Source organism: Rhea pennata, chromosome 2 (genome assembly GCF_028389875.1).
Source record: "Rhea pennata isolate bPtePen1 chromosome 2, bPtePen1.pri, whole genome shotgun sequence".
NCBI lineage: Eukaryota > Metazoa > Chordata > Aves > Rheiformes > Rheidae > Rhea > Rhea pennata.
In genome coordinates this window covers 27,166,071-27,187,379 of record NC_084664.1, presented here as the reverse complement: position 1 = coordinate 27,187,379, position 21,309 = coordinate 27,166,071, and positions in this window count along the sequence as shown.

Genomic DNA, 21,309 nt, shown 5'->3' with positions numbered 1-21,309 from the left:
GCACCATAGCTTGGTATGTATAGCCTTTTGTGTAAGATTCTTTCCTCTGTCATCCTTTCTGCCCTGAAAAGATGACAATGTGAGCAAATACAGTTATAGTCTCCACTTTGCCACCAAGAGGCAAAAGGCATCTAGGTCTTGTTCCAGATTGCACAGTAAACTGAGGGCTAAGATCTAAACATTGGTCTATATTCACAGCTAACCACCTTTGCTGGAAGACCTCTGTCTCTCTGGGAGGTAATCTCTGATTTTCCTTTTACAGAAAAAACTGGTGGGACTTCTGCTACAACAAATCACTATAATGGCTTGAGACATCCCTGAAATAACTTCTTACAGATCTAAATGAGTTGATAAAATTATACCTGGTCTCCTGAATACTATCGAGCAAGAAATCTGTACATTACACCATCTGAAAACTTGATAGCTCAGTCTTCAAATGGTGGAATGAAATTGTTTGGAATCCTGCTGCTTGTGAAATGTGAACTGTTCAATTCACATATTCCAAAGGCATAAATCTTACCATTTTAATGTTTAAAAGTATTTTACTGGCTTCAACTGGAAAAAAGAGAAGCAGGAAACAGAATGCACTGAGTATTTGTAGCTCAGCAAACCATTTTTCTATATATCAGTTGATGAACAACTTTTAAAAGTATCTCAATAGTTTTTCAGAAAAAAAAAAAAAAAAAAACACATCTGATCATCCTTCTTTTGTCTCCTGAAAAATGGCACCCATTGGGTGGGATCTGCTAAGTCTATATCTCTCCATATTCCAGCCAGATGCAAGGTCCATATGAGACTGGCTGCAAACTTACTAGAAATGCCACAACTTTCCCCGTGGTAGTTGACAGTTGTGCTACTACTTTTTTGTAGGAGACTGTTGAACATGGGAGAACAAAGAATTTTCTTTACCACAGATCCTTCTGTAAAAAAGTCTTCCTGAATCTACATTCTTTATCCATTTTACATAAGAGCTTGCATAACTTGTATGAAACACATTATGCATTCCTTCCTTCATTTTTTTTTTTTTTTTTTTTGTCCAGGAGTTTCCTTCTGTTTTAATTAATCACTGAGATTAAGTTCTGACAGCTTAGGGTTTTGTTAATTTATTTATTTTTCTGTTTAGCTCCTGTATGTTGCTGATTTATTGTAAAGGAAATGGAAAAATAAACATATTTTTGCTGCCTGCCTGGAAACTTTAATCTCATTTCTTTGTCATAACAATATCTCCTAATAGGAAAAAGCCAGCTAAAACTATCACAAGTATTAGCAGTGGAAATACATGACCTTCAGATGGCAGATACAGATATTTTACAATATTCTCCCAGATAAAAATACTGAGTTGAATGGGAAACTGCAATGCTTGGATCCTTACCAAAACCTAATTTGACTGTTTCTAGACTAATTTTTAGTCCACTGCCAAACAGCTGTCATGTCTGTTGTACTGTATCTTGTTAAATTTGTATAGATGACAGTAAACAACAATTTTACATTAGGAATACCTTGGGTATTAGCTGACCTTTAGTTTAAATAGTAGCAGTAGCAATATTTCAGGTAACAGCACAGACACAGTACAAGCTTATTGGACAGGCACACTGGGAATGTTTCCCCAGGGGTGCTCCCGTCAGCCTGGTGCAATCATATCTCAGCAGTCAGTCAATGAAAGCCTTAAGCCTTAACAAAAGGGGTGCAGGTTTTGTTTCCTGCAATCTTAAAAGCATAAGTTTTGATAAAATCTCTTGGAGGAAGGAACACGTTATTATCAGGACCACTCTTCTGAGGACACTTTGCCTTCACCGTGTAAGGGAGGAAATTCTGAGACACCACATTTCAGCCTTCCTAATGATAAATGAGAAGGAGACTATAACTGCATTTATTATAGCTATATGGGCATAATAATTACTCATCTAGAATGGAATAGCACATTCCTAGTAGCTGAGAAGAATGAACCTTACTCTAATTTCTACTGATAAAATCTGGGAAAAAATGTGGATATTACTTTTGAGCATACTTGGTGGCTGCCTTCAAGTTTTCTATTGAATCTTATCTCAAGAGGTCTATTATTGAAAAGGAGTGACTGGAATCACACAGGAATACACAGCAGCACACAAAATAGATGTGCTCATGTTTACCTATGTAAGTTAGAGATGACGTTTGACACGACTTGAAGCTTCCAAGCCACATTTTGGAGTGCAAATTAAAACGGATGAAGTGTGCCTTATTGGTGTTCTGTGATATGCAAACTGCAGGCAGGCAAAAAAGTCCTGTAAAGTCCAGTTTTTACTAGGACACAAGAAAAGAATGGGTAAAGGAAGATGTAGAAGTTTCCCCCCCTTCCAATGCTGCCTCTGTCCTGTCACCCCTCCTGTTAAGAAATTAGTGTTGCACTTCTCTCTCCCACTTTTCTTCTCCTGTTATCCCTAAGTCACTTCCTGTGAAGCTTTGGAAGCTTAAAATTCAGAACTAAAGGTTCATTTTGCCCTCCCAAAATACATTACTAATTATCTTCATTAATAAAATTTCTACAGACTTTCCTAGTTTTTCCCAGGAACTACGAAGGATAGTTGATGGTGAGTAGCGCTAATATGAACCTATGTAGGCTCAATGTCAGATGAGCTGAGACTGGCAGTCAATCAGTCTCATTGCCAAACAACTGTCATGTCTGTATTATAGTGTTTGCCATGAAAGGGTTTTTGCATAAGGAAACATTAAAGAGACTAAAATTCTTCAGCCCAGTTAAGATATGCTTGAGGGAGCACATGATACAGATCTATAAACCACGAGCGATGCAGTTAATGTGACTAAAGAAAAGTTGTTTTGTGCCTGTCTTGATATATCAGCTGTGTGGCCTCAAATGAAACTACTAGGCAGCAGGCTCGGGACGTAGTCAGGTTTTTCCCAGAAGTTGTGAACTTCTTTGTAGGTAACAAACATTGACTGAGTTAAAAATTAGACAAATTAATGGAGGAATGATCTATCAGTGATTACTAAATGCAAAGATATCATCTGAAACTTGGAGTCTGTTGATGTTAGGAGACTATAATAGCGATGCATCCTTGTGTGGCTGCTCTGTCTTTATTCTCTTCCCTAGACATTTGTATTGGCCACTGTCAGAAGCAGGCAACTGATGGGTGAATCTGTGGTTTGATCCAGGACAGTTGATGAATGGTCTTATGTATACGCATTCATGTTGAACTTCACTCCAGGATGTAGATATCAGTGAGTAACTCCATAGTAAGTTTACTTTGCCTTATGTTTTGATATTGATTTCAAACACATCAACTGAATAGAGAAAAGTTCAGCTGGAGAAACCATAACCGATAATTTAGAGAACAATTCAATTCCTTCAGAATCTAGCCTTGCAAGTCCGTTCAAAGTTTTGGGAACGTGTTCCAAGTTTTTATTACTTTCATCTGCTTGCATTCCCATACCAAAATGTTGTTGCTAAGGAATTAATTTTCCAAGAGTAAGTTTTCAAGAAATTATAATAAAAGTTTTTAACTTCATTGTAATTATTCGTGAGAACTAAATTTGCAGAGAACTCTTAAAACATGTTCCTTAATCCTCTTTTTTTCTATTGGATTTATACAAGGAGTTTGAGAAATAATACAGTCTTTATATTGGAAGAATTATCAATTATCATGACAATGGCAATGCTTGTTTTTAGCAACCAGTGTTATTTCTCAAAAATCTATGAAACAGTAAGATGATGTTCAAGCGATACCAACTTTATTAACTTCATATGAAAACATATCATGAATGAAAAATGAGTTTGTTTACTGTCTAAATAATTGTGCAGTTATCTATTTATGATAATATCTTGATTTTTTGAAGGGTGTAACAAAAAATAAAGCAGGTTTTCCTCTGTAATTGTTCTCATCAATTAACTTTTAGTACAAGATATACTTTAGATTCTGGTCTATTATTCACGGTTTACAATAAGGTACTAGAAGTCATAATATAAACCTCTATTTTTTTTTCATATTGCTGTACACAATGCTAACGCAAATGTCAAAGGCCATCTTTCTTGACTGAATGTTTCAGGAGTGCAAATGCTATAATTAGATGCTACCTTTGGTGTAAGGCAAAAAAGGTAAAGGCCTTTCTTTAACATGTTAAGATCCTTTAGACTGAAATAAGGTCCTTGTGAAGAGAGGAAGATTTATTTTCAGGTTATCCATATATATATGTATATATATAGATATATCCCTATCCATACTGACTTTGAAGTAAACAGCATTTAGTCACCTTTAGGAGAATCCTACTCCAGATTTGGCTGGAACTGCTTGCTCAGAAAGAATTAACTAAAACGGATAAAAATAGAAGAACAGAACTCTTAATTTGAATTTCCTAGTGAGAGCTCATTTTCAGCCCTTCTATCTTCAGTGTTAGTTTAGTGGTACTAGATTCTCTAATCAGATTAGACTAGTATAGAATGGTACTAGTATAGACTAGAATTAGAATAGTGTTTCCTCAGATATTGCTCTTGCAGTGTAGCAATATGATACAATATTTTGTTTGCTGAATGCCATGTAACTATACAATACTTACACTGAACACAGGTGTGACACATTTATTCAGATTATCATTCACATTAATGTTCCAAACCCCCGTTTTTGAAGTCAGCAGTTCTTGGACTGTCCATGCCCCGTCTCCTCCCTTTCATCTCTGAAAACCCTATCTGAGCTCTACCATCATTTCTAGTTGCATCTCAGCCTGTTGTTTCTTCTGGTAGATGTCACTTCATTGCAGAAATCACTCACATGAGATCCTACAGAAAACCTCCTGCAGCTACTGCAACTTCAGTGTCTGTAGTTTTGGTCTCCTCTACTATTGCTTCAAGAACTATCGCTGTCCTGTCTTCCTTGTTCCTATAAAACTTTTTTCCTCAAAATTCTCATCAAATAATCTCTATTTGCTGTCTCCAGTATAAGGGGGGTGGAACTTTTCTCACCACCTGGATATTAGGTCTGTCAGGCATGCTTGGATGGACTATTTATGTACTGCCTGATCATGAAATCCTGTGTGAATATTCCTTCCTTACTTTAAATCTGATAGACTACACCTAACAATTTTCCTGCACTGACCACGCTTTTTAATGCTTGTAGCAAATGCTTGATCTATAGTTGACATTATTCTCAAAATGAGCATTTCCTTTGCATTAAGAAGAGCAGAAAGTGACATTCTTTTTCCCTTAACTGCAGTAAAAGAGCAAGGAAAATAGCTTTCTTGTATCTCTATCAAGGCATAACTTGAAAAGACAAAATGTAGATATTAATAATATCATTATGTAGAACAGAAGCATGGAAACTACATTAATCAGTTTTCAACATTGAATTCTACCTTCTGAGAGAAATGTTTTTAATGCTGGATAACCAAAGCTGCAGTTGGCAGATTAGGGAATCTTATGGTCAACTATAAAAGTATTCTTCCTGTTATTTTCCCAGGCCAATGTTTTATATTTTAATAAAGCTGATGCAAAAGAAGTAAATTTATGTAGCCTTTTCTGTTTATCTTCCCTGTGTCATTCAATCATGCATGAATTTTATGGATTCAGCACGAGTTAGCAGAGTAATTTCACAAGTGTTGCTACACTTCAGAAAAATTGCTCTTTCTGAAGAGCTGATTCTATTTGAACTGGTATTTAATGGTGATTAATATACCCCACACACTATATAGCACCTAAACAGCTGTGCCCTGATATTACTCAGAAACAAAGCAAAATGACCAGAGCCCAGTGCACTTGCAGAACACAAAGCGAGGACCTATTTGAGCAGCTGACCCCTCAGAAGCTGGCTAAAAGTCAGTCCTTTTCTTGTAAGTGTTAGGAACACAGGCCCTCTTCCTAAAAAAATATTGTTGCTTTCATATTACTTCTTGTGAAGGAATAAGATGCCAGAAGGAATGGCTCTGGAAAATATCAGAATATAAGCACAAAATATTGTTCCTCCAGGCACTGGGTAATGCTCCCATTACTCTCCATACGATTCAGAGGGAAGGATGCATGACAAAGGCTGCAAGCCGTATTTATATCCTTCATGACTGACAGATATTGATGGAAGGCACATTGGGCTCTGGAATAATTCAGAGCACTTGAAGAAGATAGTTTCAAAAAGATAAGTTCATGGGCCACAAATGCTTTCCTGTTATATTCACTTGTTTCTCTTGGTATGATGATACATGAGGCTTGGCTGACTTTTCCATAACCCAGGTGAAACAACACACCTATAAAGCTCTAAAGTTAGATTTAAAGAATTAGCTGCTGTTGTCATGTCTATGTAAAACAGACATTCTGATGAAGTCAGAGGAGTAACCCTGAAAAAAGCATGCAGTAAGCAAGGAAAGAATTAGTCAAAAACCTACAGAGTATATTTCAAACATGTGCCATATAGTCTTATTGACAGGTTTGACCCAGGGTAACAGTACTTTGGAATGTAATACCTCATCTGGACTGCAAAAACTGAGGGGCTCAAAGTTTCATATTTTATGTGCTTTTTTTTTATTCTTGAAGATTTATGAATTGTCTGTGAAATGTGTCTAGTTTCCTTGAATACATGACATACCCTAAGAAAAAGGTTAAAATTAAATTATTTAAACAAGAAAAGGGAGTAAGGGCATATTTCAGATATCATATATTCACCTACTTTTATTTACAATCTCATATTTGTATGCCTATTTTTTTTTCATAGTGTATAAGATTCCTCATGATATTTCCAACTTTTGGTTACTCGTGAGGTTAATAACAATAAAGCCCTTGATGTTAAAGATGTTAGTATTTGTTGATTTTCTAAAGCAGAAAATACCTACAGTTTTTGTCAATGTAAGAGCAACATACTGTTTATTATGATTTTATATATTTTTTGTAATACACAACTTGATTTAAACTGAAGAAATATTGCCGTGATCTTACTAGTATTCCCAAAAAAATGAGACTTGTGTCCTTTCATGTTATACTGTTGAGAAATCTTCTTAACTAAGCAACATCTTTTCCAGTCTTTGTGGTAATATGTTGCTTGACAACAGGAGCTATGTGAAAGTGGAAACAATTGTTTGAAAGGTTTCATTTTATGCATCCAGTGAAAGATGTGTTGAATATAATTTTACCTTAATTGTAAGTGTTTTTGCTCAGAAAAATAAAATATGTATGTCACAATAGGAGTCCTCTGAAGAAATAGTATCCACTGACATGCCATATGCATGAATTGGACATATTCTCATTCAGAAAACAAGGGCAATATTTATATTATAATACCTGTTATTAACATAATGCCTAACTTAAATTTGTCATCAAGTTAAGGAGCTTGCTTTTGAATGTCCTCAGCCAAGGAATTCTCCAAAAACTTCAGGTATCATAGTATAGGTGATCAAAATTCATGAAGCCACTGACGTAGTAGTACTAATTGTAAAAGATCCTTCCCTTCTACCTTGATTAATTGTCCTTATTGCCCCAGTAGGACTTTCCCTGCATGGCCATCAGAACTGGATATTGCCTATGGGAGTTCTTTAGTGAAGTCATGCATGTCACATGTGATGGGATACCAGCAGGACACATTTTAATAGGACATGTGCTTCCAAATCCCACAGTTATTTCTGTCCCCTCCTCCTACACATAAACACACAAAGAACCTTGGTTATTTCTGCTGCTTCCAATGGAAATCAAGTTTTCTGTTAATAAGATGTTGTGCACCTTTGGGGTCAAGTCATTCAGCCAGAAGAAAGTGCCAATAAATTTTTGCTTTTACAGTAACACAATATAATCTGTGTTAAATTTAATTCAGCATCGTTTTCGGAAGTTGCATGTGATCAAAAGGTATCTCTAAATCCACATGAATCTCCTAAATGTATCACCAAACACTAAATAAAGAAGTGTGTGATTCATTCCTCTGTCACAGACCCTGCCAAAAGCAGCCCCCTCAACAGAATGAAAATCTGCTCAAGTCTCAATTAAGACTCTTTCTGAACTGCATTTTGATCTTCTAGAAACTCACAGTTTCCCTGGGATTCTTTCCATATTTTGCTGCCTGTTGCTTAGTGACTAAATACTGCACTTAGCAGTTCAGACCTCAGGGGCCTCAAGTCCTGGTCCCACCTGATACTTTCAATGTCTTAATGTTTGTTATGTGTTACAACTCATTTCAGGCATTTTCCAAAAGTCACAAGAAAAAAAAAGATACATTTAGCAGTTCTATAATAAGATATAAGCATAATTATGCATTCTAGTTGCATTTAGTCATATTAAATTGAGGAACAGCAGTATTTTCCCTAATATATATGCCATTATATGCTGTGCAAATGGTTGAGAGATTTGCCTATCTGCTCATCCATAGAGTCTGCACATCCTATGCATACTAGCTAATTCTAGAATGATCCTGGATAGTTTTACAAGGTCTTGCACAAGGGATATGTGGGGTAATGGAAATGGCTCCCTAAGCCCAACTGGACCTTCAGTATTAACTGGGCATGAATGCAAGCATCTAGGCAGCTTCTCCCTACTGAATGACGAAAAACACGTGCCACCGGCTGCGGTGCTACCGTGTGGGAGGGTGAAGTTGCTGTAGTATCCTTTCCCAGGCTGAATTTCTCCCTGATATTGTTTCAAGAGTAGTTGTTGCTGGATGGTGACAAGCTGAACTGCTCAGGCCTTGCTGCCTTAGGCAGGGGAACATGATATACCCCGGGCAGAGAAAAGCCCCCAGAGGGCACAGAACCACCTCCGACCTTAGAAATACCAAAGGCTGCTAGGTTTTAAAACTGGCATTTGTATGTCTCTGACAGGTAATGAACTAACAGGTTGGAAAATGATCTTATTTCCTTTGGGGACCTGATAATATTATAGCCATGAGTTTGCGTTTTTAAAACTGTCTTCCGAAGTCTGCTGTCTAAATCTATTTTTGGTGTCTAAGAGGCACTTCTGCAGAGATATTTAGCATAAGAGGTCCCAGTGAACTACTGAGTACAGTGACAGGAACCTTGTCAATATGGAAAATAAACCATGTGCCAGCACTATTCTTTTAACTGCATTAATATGCAGAATAAAAAAGTCTAATCATCTTTTCTAAACTTAAAGACAAATGCTCTTTTTAAACAATCTCTGTAATAATTTAGGAGAGACTGAATGACTATAATGATACTAAATATTTCAGAGCCTACCATACAATACATAGTAAAACACACTGAAGTAGTATTTTGTGTGAGGGAGTAAAATTCAATGTTTTAAAAGTAAATTACGAACATGTGAAAGCCTATCCTCCTTCTCTGGACATGAAAGGGTAATACAAGCCTGATGTAGCTCTTAGTGCTCTTAGTTTTGAACTTTCTTGGTAAACAAACATCAGATTAGGCTTAAAAGCACAAATGGCATTAGGTTCTCCAGTACACAGACATGTGCTGTACAAGTCTGCCTACAGTATCTTTTTTAATTCCATTTCATTTTAAAATATGACAAGATAATTCTTGTTATTAAAATGTTCTGCTTAGTACAGCTGAATATTACATATGGGGACTACTCACCAAAGGAAAATGTGAAGTATAAAAGTTCAAAATATCAAATCAAACTCCTTGTTATAATTGAAGTTGTATCCTTGGTCAGCTTGTGTACCTGTTACCCTGTTGCATAATCTCTCTAGTTTTCATAGTGAGTAACTAGCCAGATTTTTCTTTGTGATGGATTTAAGATATTACTTATTTTTCAGTATAAAATGATACAGTAATTTGATTTATTATGGATTAGTGAAGGTTACCTTGGTATTATGAGGTGGCAAAGTTACAAATAAAATTACAGCCATTTAGATCAATGTGCAAATTATTCTCCAGTATCAAAGCTTGTGGACAAGTTAATTTTAGTCAGTTAACTGCAGACTAGCCATATGAATATTTATAAATTTTCTGAAGCAAATTATTGCCTTGAGTAATGTGTGCTAAGGTGTAATTTGTTAAATATTTTGTGTTCTGGAATCACTGTACATTAATAGCTACAGTCATTCATTTAGTTAGTCATTCAGAATTTGATAATATACTTATAGTAGTTTATTGATCTAATTCAGTGGTATTCTATTCATCTAATTCAGACATCTTGGGAGCCATTCTCTGCTTTAGAAATGTCAGAAATTACTTGATAATCTGATCTTCAATCTGATGCTTGCTACACATCTCCATAACACAACCTTTTCATCATTTCTGTTACAAAAATGAAAGGCAGTGGTAAGGAGAGGGGCCAGTCAATTAGAGTAATGAAGTGAAATGGCCTTTCTCCCTCAAGGAGAGGGAGAAGAGTGGCAGGATGGTAGATTGGCATGCAGAAAACCAGTAAGTTTCACTTATGAACTCTAGGTAGGTCAGAAGAATTTTGTTCAATATCTTTGATATCATAATTTTGTGTTTTTCTTTCAAGAATCTAGCTTTACAATAATATCTTTGTTTTCATAACATACCACTTCTTTCCTTTTCACCTTAATTTTTTCCTTAAACTTATTTTAAAAAAATGTCATAGACATGCACAGGCTGTAGCTGCTATGGACCACTATTAAACTTCATCCTTTTGCTTAATTTGTGCTTGCAGTCCACATTTACTTATAACACAGTTTGAGGTGTATTACCGTAAGTGTGAGTCTTCCCTAGGCTGATCTATTGCTAATTAGCACGTCAATCTGTATTACCACCTCTTCATCACTGTGCCAGTGGTGGGGAACTGAGATATTCTGTTGTGAATATTCTATTGTAAATATTGTTTTGTAAATATGCTAATATCTATCATTGTAGTCTATTTTTATTGCCATCACTTCACACTTTTTATGTAGGCTTGCTCAATATGAATTCCTTAGCAACTTCACTTTATTCTCTCCACAACATACAGGTACAGTCGTATGTGTGCAGTTTTGTTACCTTCTACTATTTTCCCATGGAGACATTGAATATCCTAAATTTGGAAAGTGTGGAGTGACCTATTAACAAGGAACATGGCAGTCTCAAAGGGTTGAGGGCCAAAATCTACTAGTATCATCTGTAGAAAGTGCCTAAAAGAGTTGTGGGAAATGAGGGAAAAGAGGCATTTAATTCTAAAACAACATTTCCACTTTGTAGTGGGTCTTGAAGTTGGCACTGTGGATGTAAAACTTTTCAGTTCAACAGTATTAAACCTCCAGCCCTCTCCTATATTCTCTATCAGCTTTTGTTCAGAATGAGTAACACGTTCACGTAATCCTAATGTTTAAATACTCTATCCATCATCTAGACAATTGTTCCAAAAGAAGTCCAGGATCTTGCACTTGGATTTAAATAAGTTGGTTGTATTTGTTTTCTAATAGTCACAAGAATGGTGTGTGAAGAAAATTTTAAAAGTTATTGGGGAAAATAAGCTATTTACTTAAAGCATAGTTTGGCATGAGGTGCTGGATGAACACTGCAAGAAGCAGCTAGTCTTACAAAATCACTTTTCCAGTGGTGCTGCCAAGGTAACTGAGCACCCTGGGTCTCTGCCTATAGGCTGGCCTCTGAATGCACTTAATTTTTTTGAGAAGCTCATTTTGTTTGTATACACCATTCTCTCTGCTTTTTATCGCTGTTTCTTTTTGTGCAGAGGTCTATTAGGTGGCATTAGTCAAACACTGATGATTTAGGAAGTGTTCCGTGGTGTTAAACTCCTGAAATTCATACGTGCCTCACAATTTATCTGCATAACTTTTATCCAAGACTGTACAGCTAAAGAAAAGCTCATCCTGTATCACTTGTATATAGTAAAGTAAAGGTAAGTTATTTAGGGCAGTCATTAATAAAAGTCTTTGCTGGACAGAGCAGCATGAGAAATTGGTGAGTCTGGAAACACTGAGTTGCTCCTCTGTTCTCTTGTCAAATGTTAGTATTGGGAAATTTGGATTTCTCTCAGTCGTGTTCCGTTCTTCATTCCCATAACACAAAGGAGGGCACTCTTTCTCCTTCTGTGCTTCCTCTAATCCTTATTAGCAATACCCGACAGCTCCAGAGCACAGAGCAGGAAGCCCACACCAAATAACCAGGGGGATTTGTGAAGATGACAGGGAGCAAACTTGTTACCAAATATTAATATTCTGAAAGCACTATATCATGAATGGTTTCACGATTGTTTTTACCCTTCTCCCTATCACATCTCTGTAATTAGTGTGTCCCAGCACATTGGAGAAACTAAAAGAAGGGAGTGCTGCAAGATCCTATCCTCAACAAGGCACGTGAGGATGGACCTTGAGCAGAGTCCTGCACAGCGAGCCCTCAGCTCCTTAGTTATTCCAGAGTTCCCCTCATGCTTCTTATCTCACGCATAGGTGAGTATCATGGGCTGGGACACTAGTTTTGGCAGTTCTTTGAGAAGACCTCAAAGTTTTGACACAGTTTTTCTCCTCATACCCCTGCTCCTGAGTTCATAGGGCTGAGGGCAATAGCGTCAGCTGCATTGCTCGCTGCCTGAGTGTGCATGCACTGGGGGTGCAACAGCACACAAATCTTTGCCTGTATTGTGCCTCTCTCAATCTCTTTGTCTCTGTTTTCTCACTGCTTCAAGAGCCTCTCACTCCACAGTGTAATTTTCCCAACACTTTGTCTAATAAATGCCACAAAGGTTTTGAACTATTTTAAAAGAGAGCATGGGCTTTTCTGAAAAAGGGAGGATTAAAACACCTTATTCAGAATCTGAACAAGCTCTCCAGTACTATGTTCACTTGATCTTTTCTTTGTGCTCTGTTCGGACCCTTTTTGTTTACTGTAGACAGTGCATTGCAAATTGTAAAAGTTATTTACACATAAATTATGCAACTGACAATGTTCAAACCACATAAAACACAATTGTTGGTATAAAAATATTGAATAAATCTTTGATCATTTCAGAGGGCTCTTCTGGAATTTAAGTCAGTAAAGTTAATTTGTTATTATTCTTTACATAAATGCATGAAAAATTTGGTTTCAGATCTGGACTAGAAATGTCATAGTAGGTTTAAAGCAGAATGTCTTGATGCTGTTCAGAGTATTCCTATTGAAAAAATTACTAGTAGTAGAAGAGGTGATGTAAATACCGATAGCAAATTTCTCCACTAGGGAGAGAAAATCAGACATATCAGATATATGTTAGAAGAAATGTGTGAAAAAAAGCCTCTGAAGAAATCTCTAAATCAAAGAGCAAAAAAGGGAAAGGAAGCAGAATAAACTCTTCTTAGAAAATTGGTTTTGGTCTCATTGATATTTAACGTATCAGCGAACAACTCTATTGCATTTTATAGCAGTTTGACTGACCCTTAATTTCTATCTCAAGGACCCTCAGGAGGGAATGGCTACGTGCACCTTTGTGTGCAGGACTCTCCTATCACCAAAAGGGCAGATGAGCCTGCCCAAGCGTTTTGGTGGAGACCATTGAAAGACCCTCCGTGTTTTGGTAGGAAAGCCTTGCACATACCTCACCAGAAAGATGCACACAGATATTCTATATTCACAGTAAAAATCCTTAGGACAAGAAACCAAGAAGGAATATGAATGTAGAGATGGATAAGGAGAATTTTTTGTCTCTCAACTCACTTTTTTGAGAGACTGACTTACCCAAAGCATGGAGTTGGCCAGTAGCAACCCCAGGTACTGTCTTTCAATTGCAAAGAGACCACCTTTTTACATAGTCTAGGTAGAAGTAGGCATTTCCAACTCTATTCCCTTACATCCTACTCTAATTTATTCAATTCCTATCGTATTTTCTGTTCCTAGTCTTGCCTCCAGCAAGATCACTGAGTGGTAAAAAAATGAAGCAACACTGTAGAAGTCCTAGCTCACTTCAGTGTTAAGCAGATCATCCCGCTTAGATTACAGGAGAATGAGAAGAATTTTTTTCCTCCCCAAGAGTTCACTGTCAGCACCCAATAGGCTGCTACAGAAACTTTGAAAGCTTCCCTTGCTTTGAGGATGTTCATCTCTCCACCCTTGTGCCTGGGTTGGAGTCACTGTGAAGCAATGGCACAAAACAAAGCTGACACACCACCACATAGAGTTTTGAATGGATAGGTAAAAAAAGTGTCCTTTGACAGTACCTGAAATAATTATCTTTATCTAGTGCCCCTAGAGTATTTTTACTCTAGGTTTGTCTTTTACCATCTACTTGTTAAGGCTTTAGCAAGCTGGTATCTTCAACAAAGGTATATAATTGGAGGATTTTCACTAAGATTTGGCACTGTGATTAATTCTCTCAGTAATTCAAAGTTATTACCTCCAGTATTTTGCCTGTGCTCAGGAAGTCTTATGTTGTTCTGGGTCACAAAGGAACTAAAATCTTTCCTCATGTCACTATTCCGAGATGAAACACAAATCAAAAATACAGCAATATGCCATAAGACTGTTTTCTCTTACCTCATCATTCATACTTTTTGTAATTTACAGAATTTTGCCAAAATACTGGAAAATAAGGCCATGACAACCAAATTCTCCCAGCAAAAGAAAAAAAGTTGCAAGATCTTGGTGCAGCCTCATGCATTGAAATGGAGTTTTCTCTCCACTGGTCAGCTGTCCACAGACTACTTACAATTTGAATTGAACTGAATGACCATCTTCAACAGAGTTTGCCTCCCACTCTTCTGCGCTAGTCACAAAAAAGCCTCTGACAAAGCCACATGTCCTAAGACACCGTCTAGTGCCTCAGGCACAAAATCTCTCCTCTAGGCTGGCTAAGATCAGGACAATTGTGTACAGTGATGTTAAACTCTTTAAGGACAGCAATAAGAAAGCAATGGAAAATACTTCCTTTTCCAAAAGACAAAATTTTGTTTTTCATGATAAACTGGTCAGTTCAAACTGCATTTGCCTACAGGAGAAGCAGTAATTACCCAAACTGGTTACAAAATGCTTTATACAATATGATTATAATTTATCAAGGATTTGTATTACTTTCCCTTTCAGAGCAGAAACCAGAAAACCACATCACTGGAATCAGCCACTTGGTTTCTGCTTGATTAGTTATTTTATCTCTGTCGCAAAATACTAAGAGGCAAATACATCAATGTATCTTCTAGGATTTTTGCCAGATGAAGTGTCATAGGGTTTGGTACACACTCACACACACACTCACATACACACAGACAGAAAACTTCTGTATCTAATCAGACCAAAAGCCCACTCATATGAGAAAACTCATGGTACTGTGGCCTTTGGACCCAGCTGTCCAGAAGTTCCTTAAAGCAAACATCCTCTTCTGATAATTTTATTTAACAGATACGAGCTAAGAGACTTCAGTTAAGTGTTTTATTTCATCTATCACTAGGCAAAAATCTTCAATAAACTTACAGCTCCTTGTAAACGCTGCAGTCAACATTTTCTATGAAATTCTGTAGGAAATTTAATACACATAATGAGATACTTCATAAGTAATCAATAGTCGCTTACAAGGTCAAAACTCTAGGAATAGAGTAGTTTTCATTTAATTTCAATCTCTGCTGCACTTTTCAATTTTATATTGTTAATTTAGTTTGGAATTGGTGAAAAGAGATGCTTCAACAGCTTCTGAAAGTCAGTCACAGTCAGATAGTGCTCAGTCTCTCCGTTCAAACTGGCAATATGTCAGATAGCAAAAAGTTTCTTTTTAAAGTAGAATAAAGCCAGTAACTTTTTAGAGATGGATATTACCTTATAACTATGATAGCCTTGACCTCTATTTTAAGCTATGCCCCTCAGCACAGGGCATATTTCTGCATATTCTTTAAGAAATATCTGCCTTAAAGAGGCTGGATATTTAGTCAATATTACTGCACAGGGAACTGCTCTCTTTTGTACTCACAATAGCAAAATCTGTTGCAAATCTCCAGCTGTTACAGAGCTGGTTCCTATATTGAATTTTTCTTGCTTGCTGACAAGAACAGTGCTCTGGAAATGCTATATTTCACAGAGAGGGCACTCTGCAAGCTCTTGTCGGTTAGTACTACTTCTTAGGTGTTCAACTGTCTGTGCACCCCTTGGCTCTTTGCTTTCTTATTCCCGGTGCCAAACAGATTACTTGCCCTGAAAACATTTGTACACTGTGATCTTGATGCCCTTTTCACAGCCATTTCTGTCCAGGATGGTCTTTCTCTTTGTAAGCATAAGCTATATTATTTCACTGTAGTGTTATGACTTTTTCAAAATATATTTGACATGTCAAATCCTTACCTGCATTTGACCCTGCTTAGCAAATGATCCATGGCAATATTTAGCTCTCTGTCCATCTACACCATCAGCAAACTTTTCCAGCAACAATGCCATGTGTTTTCCAGGTCGGGGAGAAAATCCAACAAGCACTGGGCAGAGAACAAGGTCACAGTGACCCCTTGTAGCAGTAGCTCATCTGCAAACTGCTTGCACGCAGAAAAACACTGGTACAGGTAGGAAAAGAAAAAGGAAAATAAAAGAAATAAAAAAGAAAAGAAAAATAAAGACACTCCCCAAAACATACCTGGAAGAGTTTCTTTTGGAATCGGGAAAGGTTGTACCTGAAAAAGCAAATTTTTGTGGTCCATATACCACTACTATAGCACTAAGTGAAGGCTAGTGTGACTGAGATGTCACACTGCAGTAAATTACAATATTTTGTGGCAATCACCCTCACAGAAACTCTCTGAGAAACTGCTTAACTATCTACCACATTTCCTGCCTCCTGTCCCTTTCTGAGCAGCAGTGATTGACACCATCAACTTAGAATAAAAAGTGAAGCACAAACCCAATTCTCACTCTTCTGTGTGATAATTTTACCCTGTTGGTTTAGTTTGGATAAATGAAACACTTGCCCTCATAACCTGAGTCTAGAGCTCGTACCTTGGGAAACAAGTGTTTTCGTATTGTTTGATTAATTGGGACATATTCTGTAGAAAAAAAAAGATCAAGAAAGAGAAGAATCTCTCTGCAATGGCAGATCTGCAGGATGAAAAAACCTTGGTAATGCTATTTCTAGTCCTTCAGAAACCAGCTCAGGTGTGTCAGCTTAGACAGATCTGCTCTCCATTTTTCAGAGCAGACATGTCTACATCTTCTCAGAGCTGAGACTTGCACTGCACAGCTCCATGACAATAGATAGCCTGAGCTTAACAAATAAAGATCTACCTACCATCATCTGCTTGCATTTTAAACACAAATATTTTTAAATTAAAATCACATCTAATTCTATTTTCTTCTTCAACTACTGTCTTTGTAGCTCTTTTTTTTTTTTGTGATTCATCATGAAAAAAAAACGTCCCTTAAAGAGGAGTGATAACTTTGCAAGAGATACTGGCATTTCGCTTGTGACATTGCCACCCTTTGCTTGCAACACATGATAAACATGCAAGGAATCGGATAGCAGAAGAAATAAGATGACAAAAGTAGGAAACAAACAGAAACATTTTCCACTGAGTATTTATATATTTGGAGCACACCTAGGACTATTTTTTGAAAAACAGAACATTCGAAGTCAAGGATTGCTACCAGACTGTTTAACAGCACATTTTACAATGGCAAGACTGTTATATTATGATCTATGATCTTAAAACAATAGCTATTTATAACAGAACCCCGCCAATAATTGCTTTCTCAGTTCACAGCAGCTGAATCAAAATAATTTGGGCTCAACGTGAACTAAGTTTGAATATTCCGGTCTTATACCACATTACAATTTGCCAAGAATTATCACTATCTTGTGAAATAAACCTTTTCTTTTAACCTAAAACAAAGTATTGCAGGTTCAAGGACAGGGATAAAATGCAACCGGATTTGAAGCCTAGGTTCGCTTAACCTGAATAGAAGTCATGACAGGCTATGGATATTCCTCACCCTTTTCGGAGCAATTCTGCACGGGAGATATTCACCCACAGTGTAAAATGTGGGAAGGAGGTCAGGAGATGTGCAAAACACAGCAGTCCTAAGGACCTGTGGCAGTTTTTCTAAATGGAAATGGTTTGGCTTTTTTGCCAAAATGAGGATGTGTTTTCCTTTTTAGCTATTCCTTTGTTTAAACAATTTTTGGAACTGCAGAAAGGAAATACTATTCACAAGATGATAGTAATTCCAGCCTGCCCTCCTGCTCCTTCTCCAGAGGAAACAAAGTCCGTCACTGCCTGAAGTTTAATGACAGGGTATCATGTTATGCCCACCAAAATGCTGCTTTCTTCTCAGACGACAAGCTGGCTTTCAAGTACGCTTTTATCTTCCCATGATGTAAGACCATTTACTTTCCATGTATTTCCATAAAACCTGATTTATCTTTTTTCCATTCAAGGACTGCCATGTCTTACAGGAACAGGTTGCTTGCACTCCAGTGTATCCACTTCTCCTAGGATATTTCAAATCTATTTAAGCAGGACATCCCTTAGCTAATAACAATAACTTCAAAGTATTAAAGTAGGCTCTATTCATCTTTTGTAGAAATTTATTCATCATCCAACTAGAAGAGCTTTATTTCCCATTCATGATATCAGTGGAAAAATCCTGTTGCTCTATTCATTTTAGTTGGTCTTTTCCCAGTTAAAAGAGAGGAGAATTGGGCTCAGTATCTCTGAGTCAGTCTTTTAGAACCAAAACTCTATGGAGCTGAGACTATCCAAAAACCATGAATAGGAATATTGTCCCAGGCACTGAATAAAAAAACTACCTGATCATTTATTTTTCTGTGAAAAAAGGGTATTTTTAACATGTAAAAAGGAATAGGAATGATGAGTGGAATGCTCAAAAAGTCAACCTTAAAATATTTCTCCTACCAAAGAATTTTATTCACGACAGAAGTGAAGGCAGATCCTCTGTAACAGATATTGTACATGTCTGTACAGGCATACCTTGATTTTTTTGCAGTGTTAAGAGATCCATATTTCAGGAAACTATTACCAAAATGCAATTGTTTCTACACTAATATTTCCTTCTGATTTCTGCTCTTTAATCATAAGAGGAGGTAGCTTCTCTGCAGCATGGAGCGTTATCAGTAACTGGTTGGGAAAAGGAATTTAGAAAAAATTATATTTTGCGACTCTGACAAAATTCATTGGCTATTGTTGCAGAAGTGTCCGTAGGTAGTGTCCGTAGGTCCCCAGCCCTGATGGCCAGAGAGGGGCTCAGCTTGGAAGCCAAGCAATCAAAAACCTGCCTAACCTGTGAGCAGGAGAACGGCTGCAGACCCCCAGCGTTCTCTAGCTCGAATATGAGGAATTGTCATCAAACAACACATAGCAAGCCCTGGATCGCAGACATAGAGGAAGAGCAAGAGCAGCAAGTATTGTATGGACATGGATGGTCTGAAAACCAACAGTGAACCCAGGCAAAAGAGGGAATATTTTGTTCTCATTCTTCTGTCAACCAATTTGTTCCAGTGTTGCAATGTTAATGTGAGGTGTGAATGTGTTCTTGAATGTACGCTCATGGAGGAAAGAACATCAATATACGACCCACACTCAGGAGCAGCAATGCTTTTAGAGCTTCTGTGTCCTATTGGCCATTATTGGTGGTTGGTAACATATGAAATTAAAATGTCTCTGTATAAAAATTCTTTCCTATTACAATGGGTAATGCAGCTGCTGAGGAGACATTCATAAACTGTGAGTTACTGAATTGGCTTTTATTCTCTTCTGGCTACCCAAAGATGTCCAAAGCTGCAGAAATCAAGACAGAACAAGATAGCTTTAGAAAAACAGTTAGATTTTTTTCCCAAAGCTGATCGTTTTTGGCTTCTGTCATAATCCAATAGATTGTAACATCTGCTGAGATCATTTTTCATTAATAGCTCAATGAAATCAAAGCCCAAGGCAAAACTCCCAATTAGCCTTGTCTTGTATCAATCATTTTTACTGAATTAGTACTCTAAAAATATTTTCTTATGTAACATTTATGGTTATATGCTTCTTGTCAAGGAGCAGCACATAAACCATTTCCCTGTCAAAATGATTTATTCTGGAGGTGACCTAATCACTAACAACCTGTCATTAGTCTACATGCTGTCATCTGGTTTTAATGCAATAAATTTCAGGAGTCACAGTTTTATTACCACAGGGCCAAATGGCAGTTTGCACGGTGTACAATCATAGATTGGAAGCATGTACCCAGACCACTAAGCTTTGAAGGGCAAATCAGCGTTAGGAGTCACTCGACAGAAAGTTAGTTGAACTTGCCAAGGTGAATAAACCTGAGAACTTTATTAATTTGGTATAATGTAATTGTCTCACTATATTTAAGAGTCTCTCTATTTTTACATAGTTCCTTTCAGTAGCCTTATCATTTGGGATTTATTGGGATCTATACTTTGTCATGGAAGAAGAGCATCTAAGTAAACCAGAGCCTCGATGAAGAGCAAATCAAAACCTCTCTTCACAAAGTCTACTTACTTTTGACAGAGGACTCTTTCATCTGGAAAACCTGCCATAAGATGACCTTCTGGCATCTTTGCCTCTCCTTCCTTCGTTATTTTGTCTTTGATTCATTATTCTGTTTGTAGCAGGTGGAGAGGGAGTGGCAAAAAAAATAAAAGGAACACAATTTGGAAAAACTGGGGATGAGGGTCTGACAGAGGGGAGAAGAAGCCTTGGTCCTGGGGAAGCATGGACAAAGCAGACCAGAGAAGAGATGCATACAGTGAACTGTGTTTATCTGAGGTTAAGGCTTCATTTTCCAACATTCCCACCTCACACTCCCTCATTCATTGCCTCACATAAACACTGTGACTTTGCAGCATACTTTATCTCCATGCCCGCTTTTATGCCCATTAGTTGACTATTCTTTCACTCCTGGATTTTTGCGATAGTTTCCAACAAGGTTTGGTTTTGTGGCGCCTTAGCATTCAGGAAAGCCCATCAGATGCAGCCATGCCGGTGGTACCTACCTGCTCTCAGAGAGATTTGGTGCAGGTAATTGCATAGGGTGCTTTCAGTAGTCCCCAGCCGCCTGGGATTATCTCATTTCCCAAGTAGCTGTTTGCCTGGTCTGTAAGAGCAATATTAGTGGGTGATGGAGCTCAAGCAGCCCTGAAGAAGCTTCAAGAGGGTCTCACAGCAAACATTAAGCAGTTGAATCAGGTATCCTGATATTCAAATTATGCGTTTTATACAAAAATAGTGAATTTTAAGATAAAAAGATGTAAGTACTAGAAGATACTTTTAAAATCATTCTGTATTTTAACTTAACACATTTTTTTAAAGTTTCTCTCTGGTCCATTGGCTTGAGGAGGAAAGTAACTTATACTGCCAATCCCTGAGGATGGCAATGCTTCAACAGTGTAGCAAAAAGTCTAAAATACAATAAGGAAGATAGACAAGGTAATGTTCGGAAATGTGATGAGAATGAAACCAGACTAAAGCCTCACCACTCTGGAGCTGTCTGTTTGCAAATGGAAGTGTT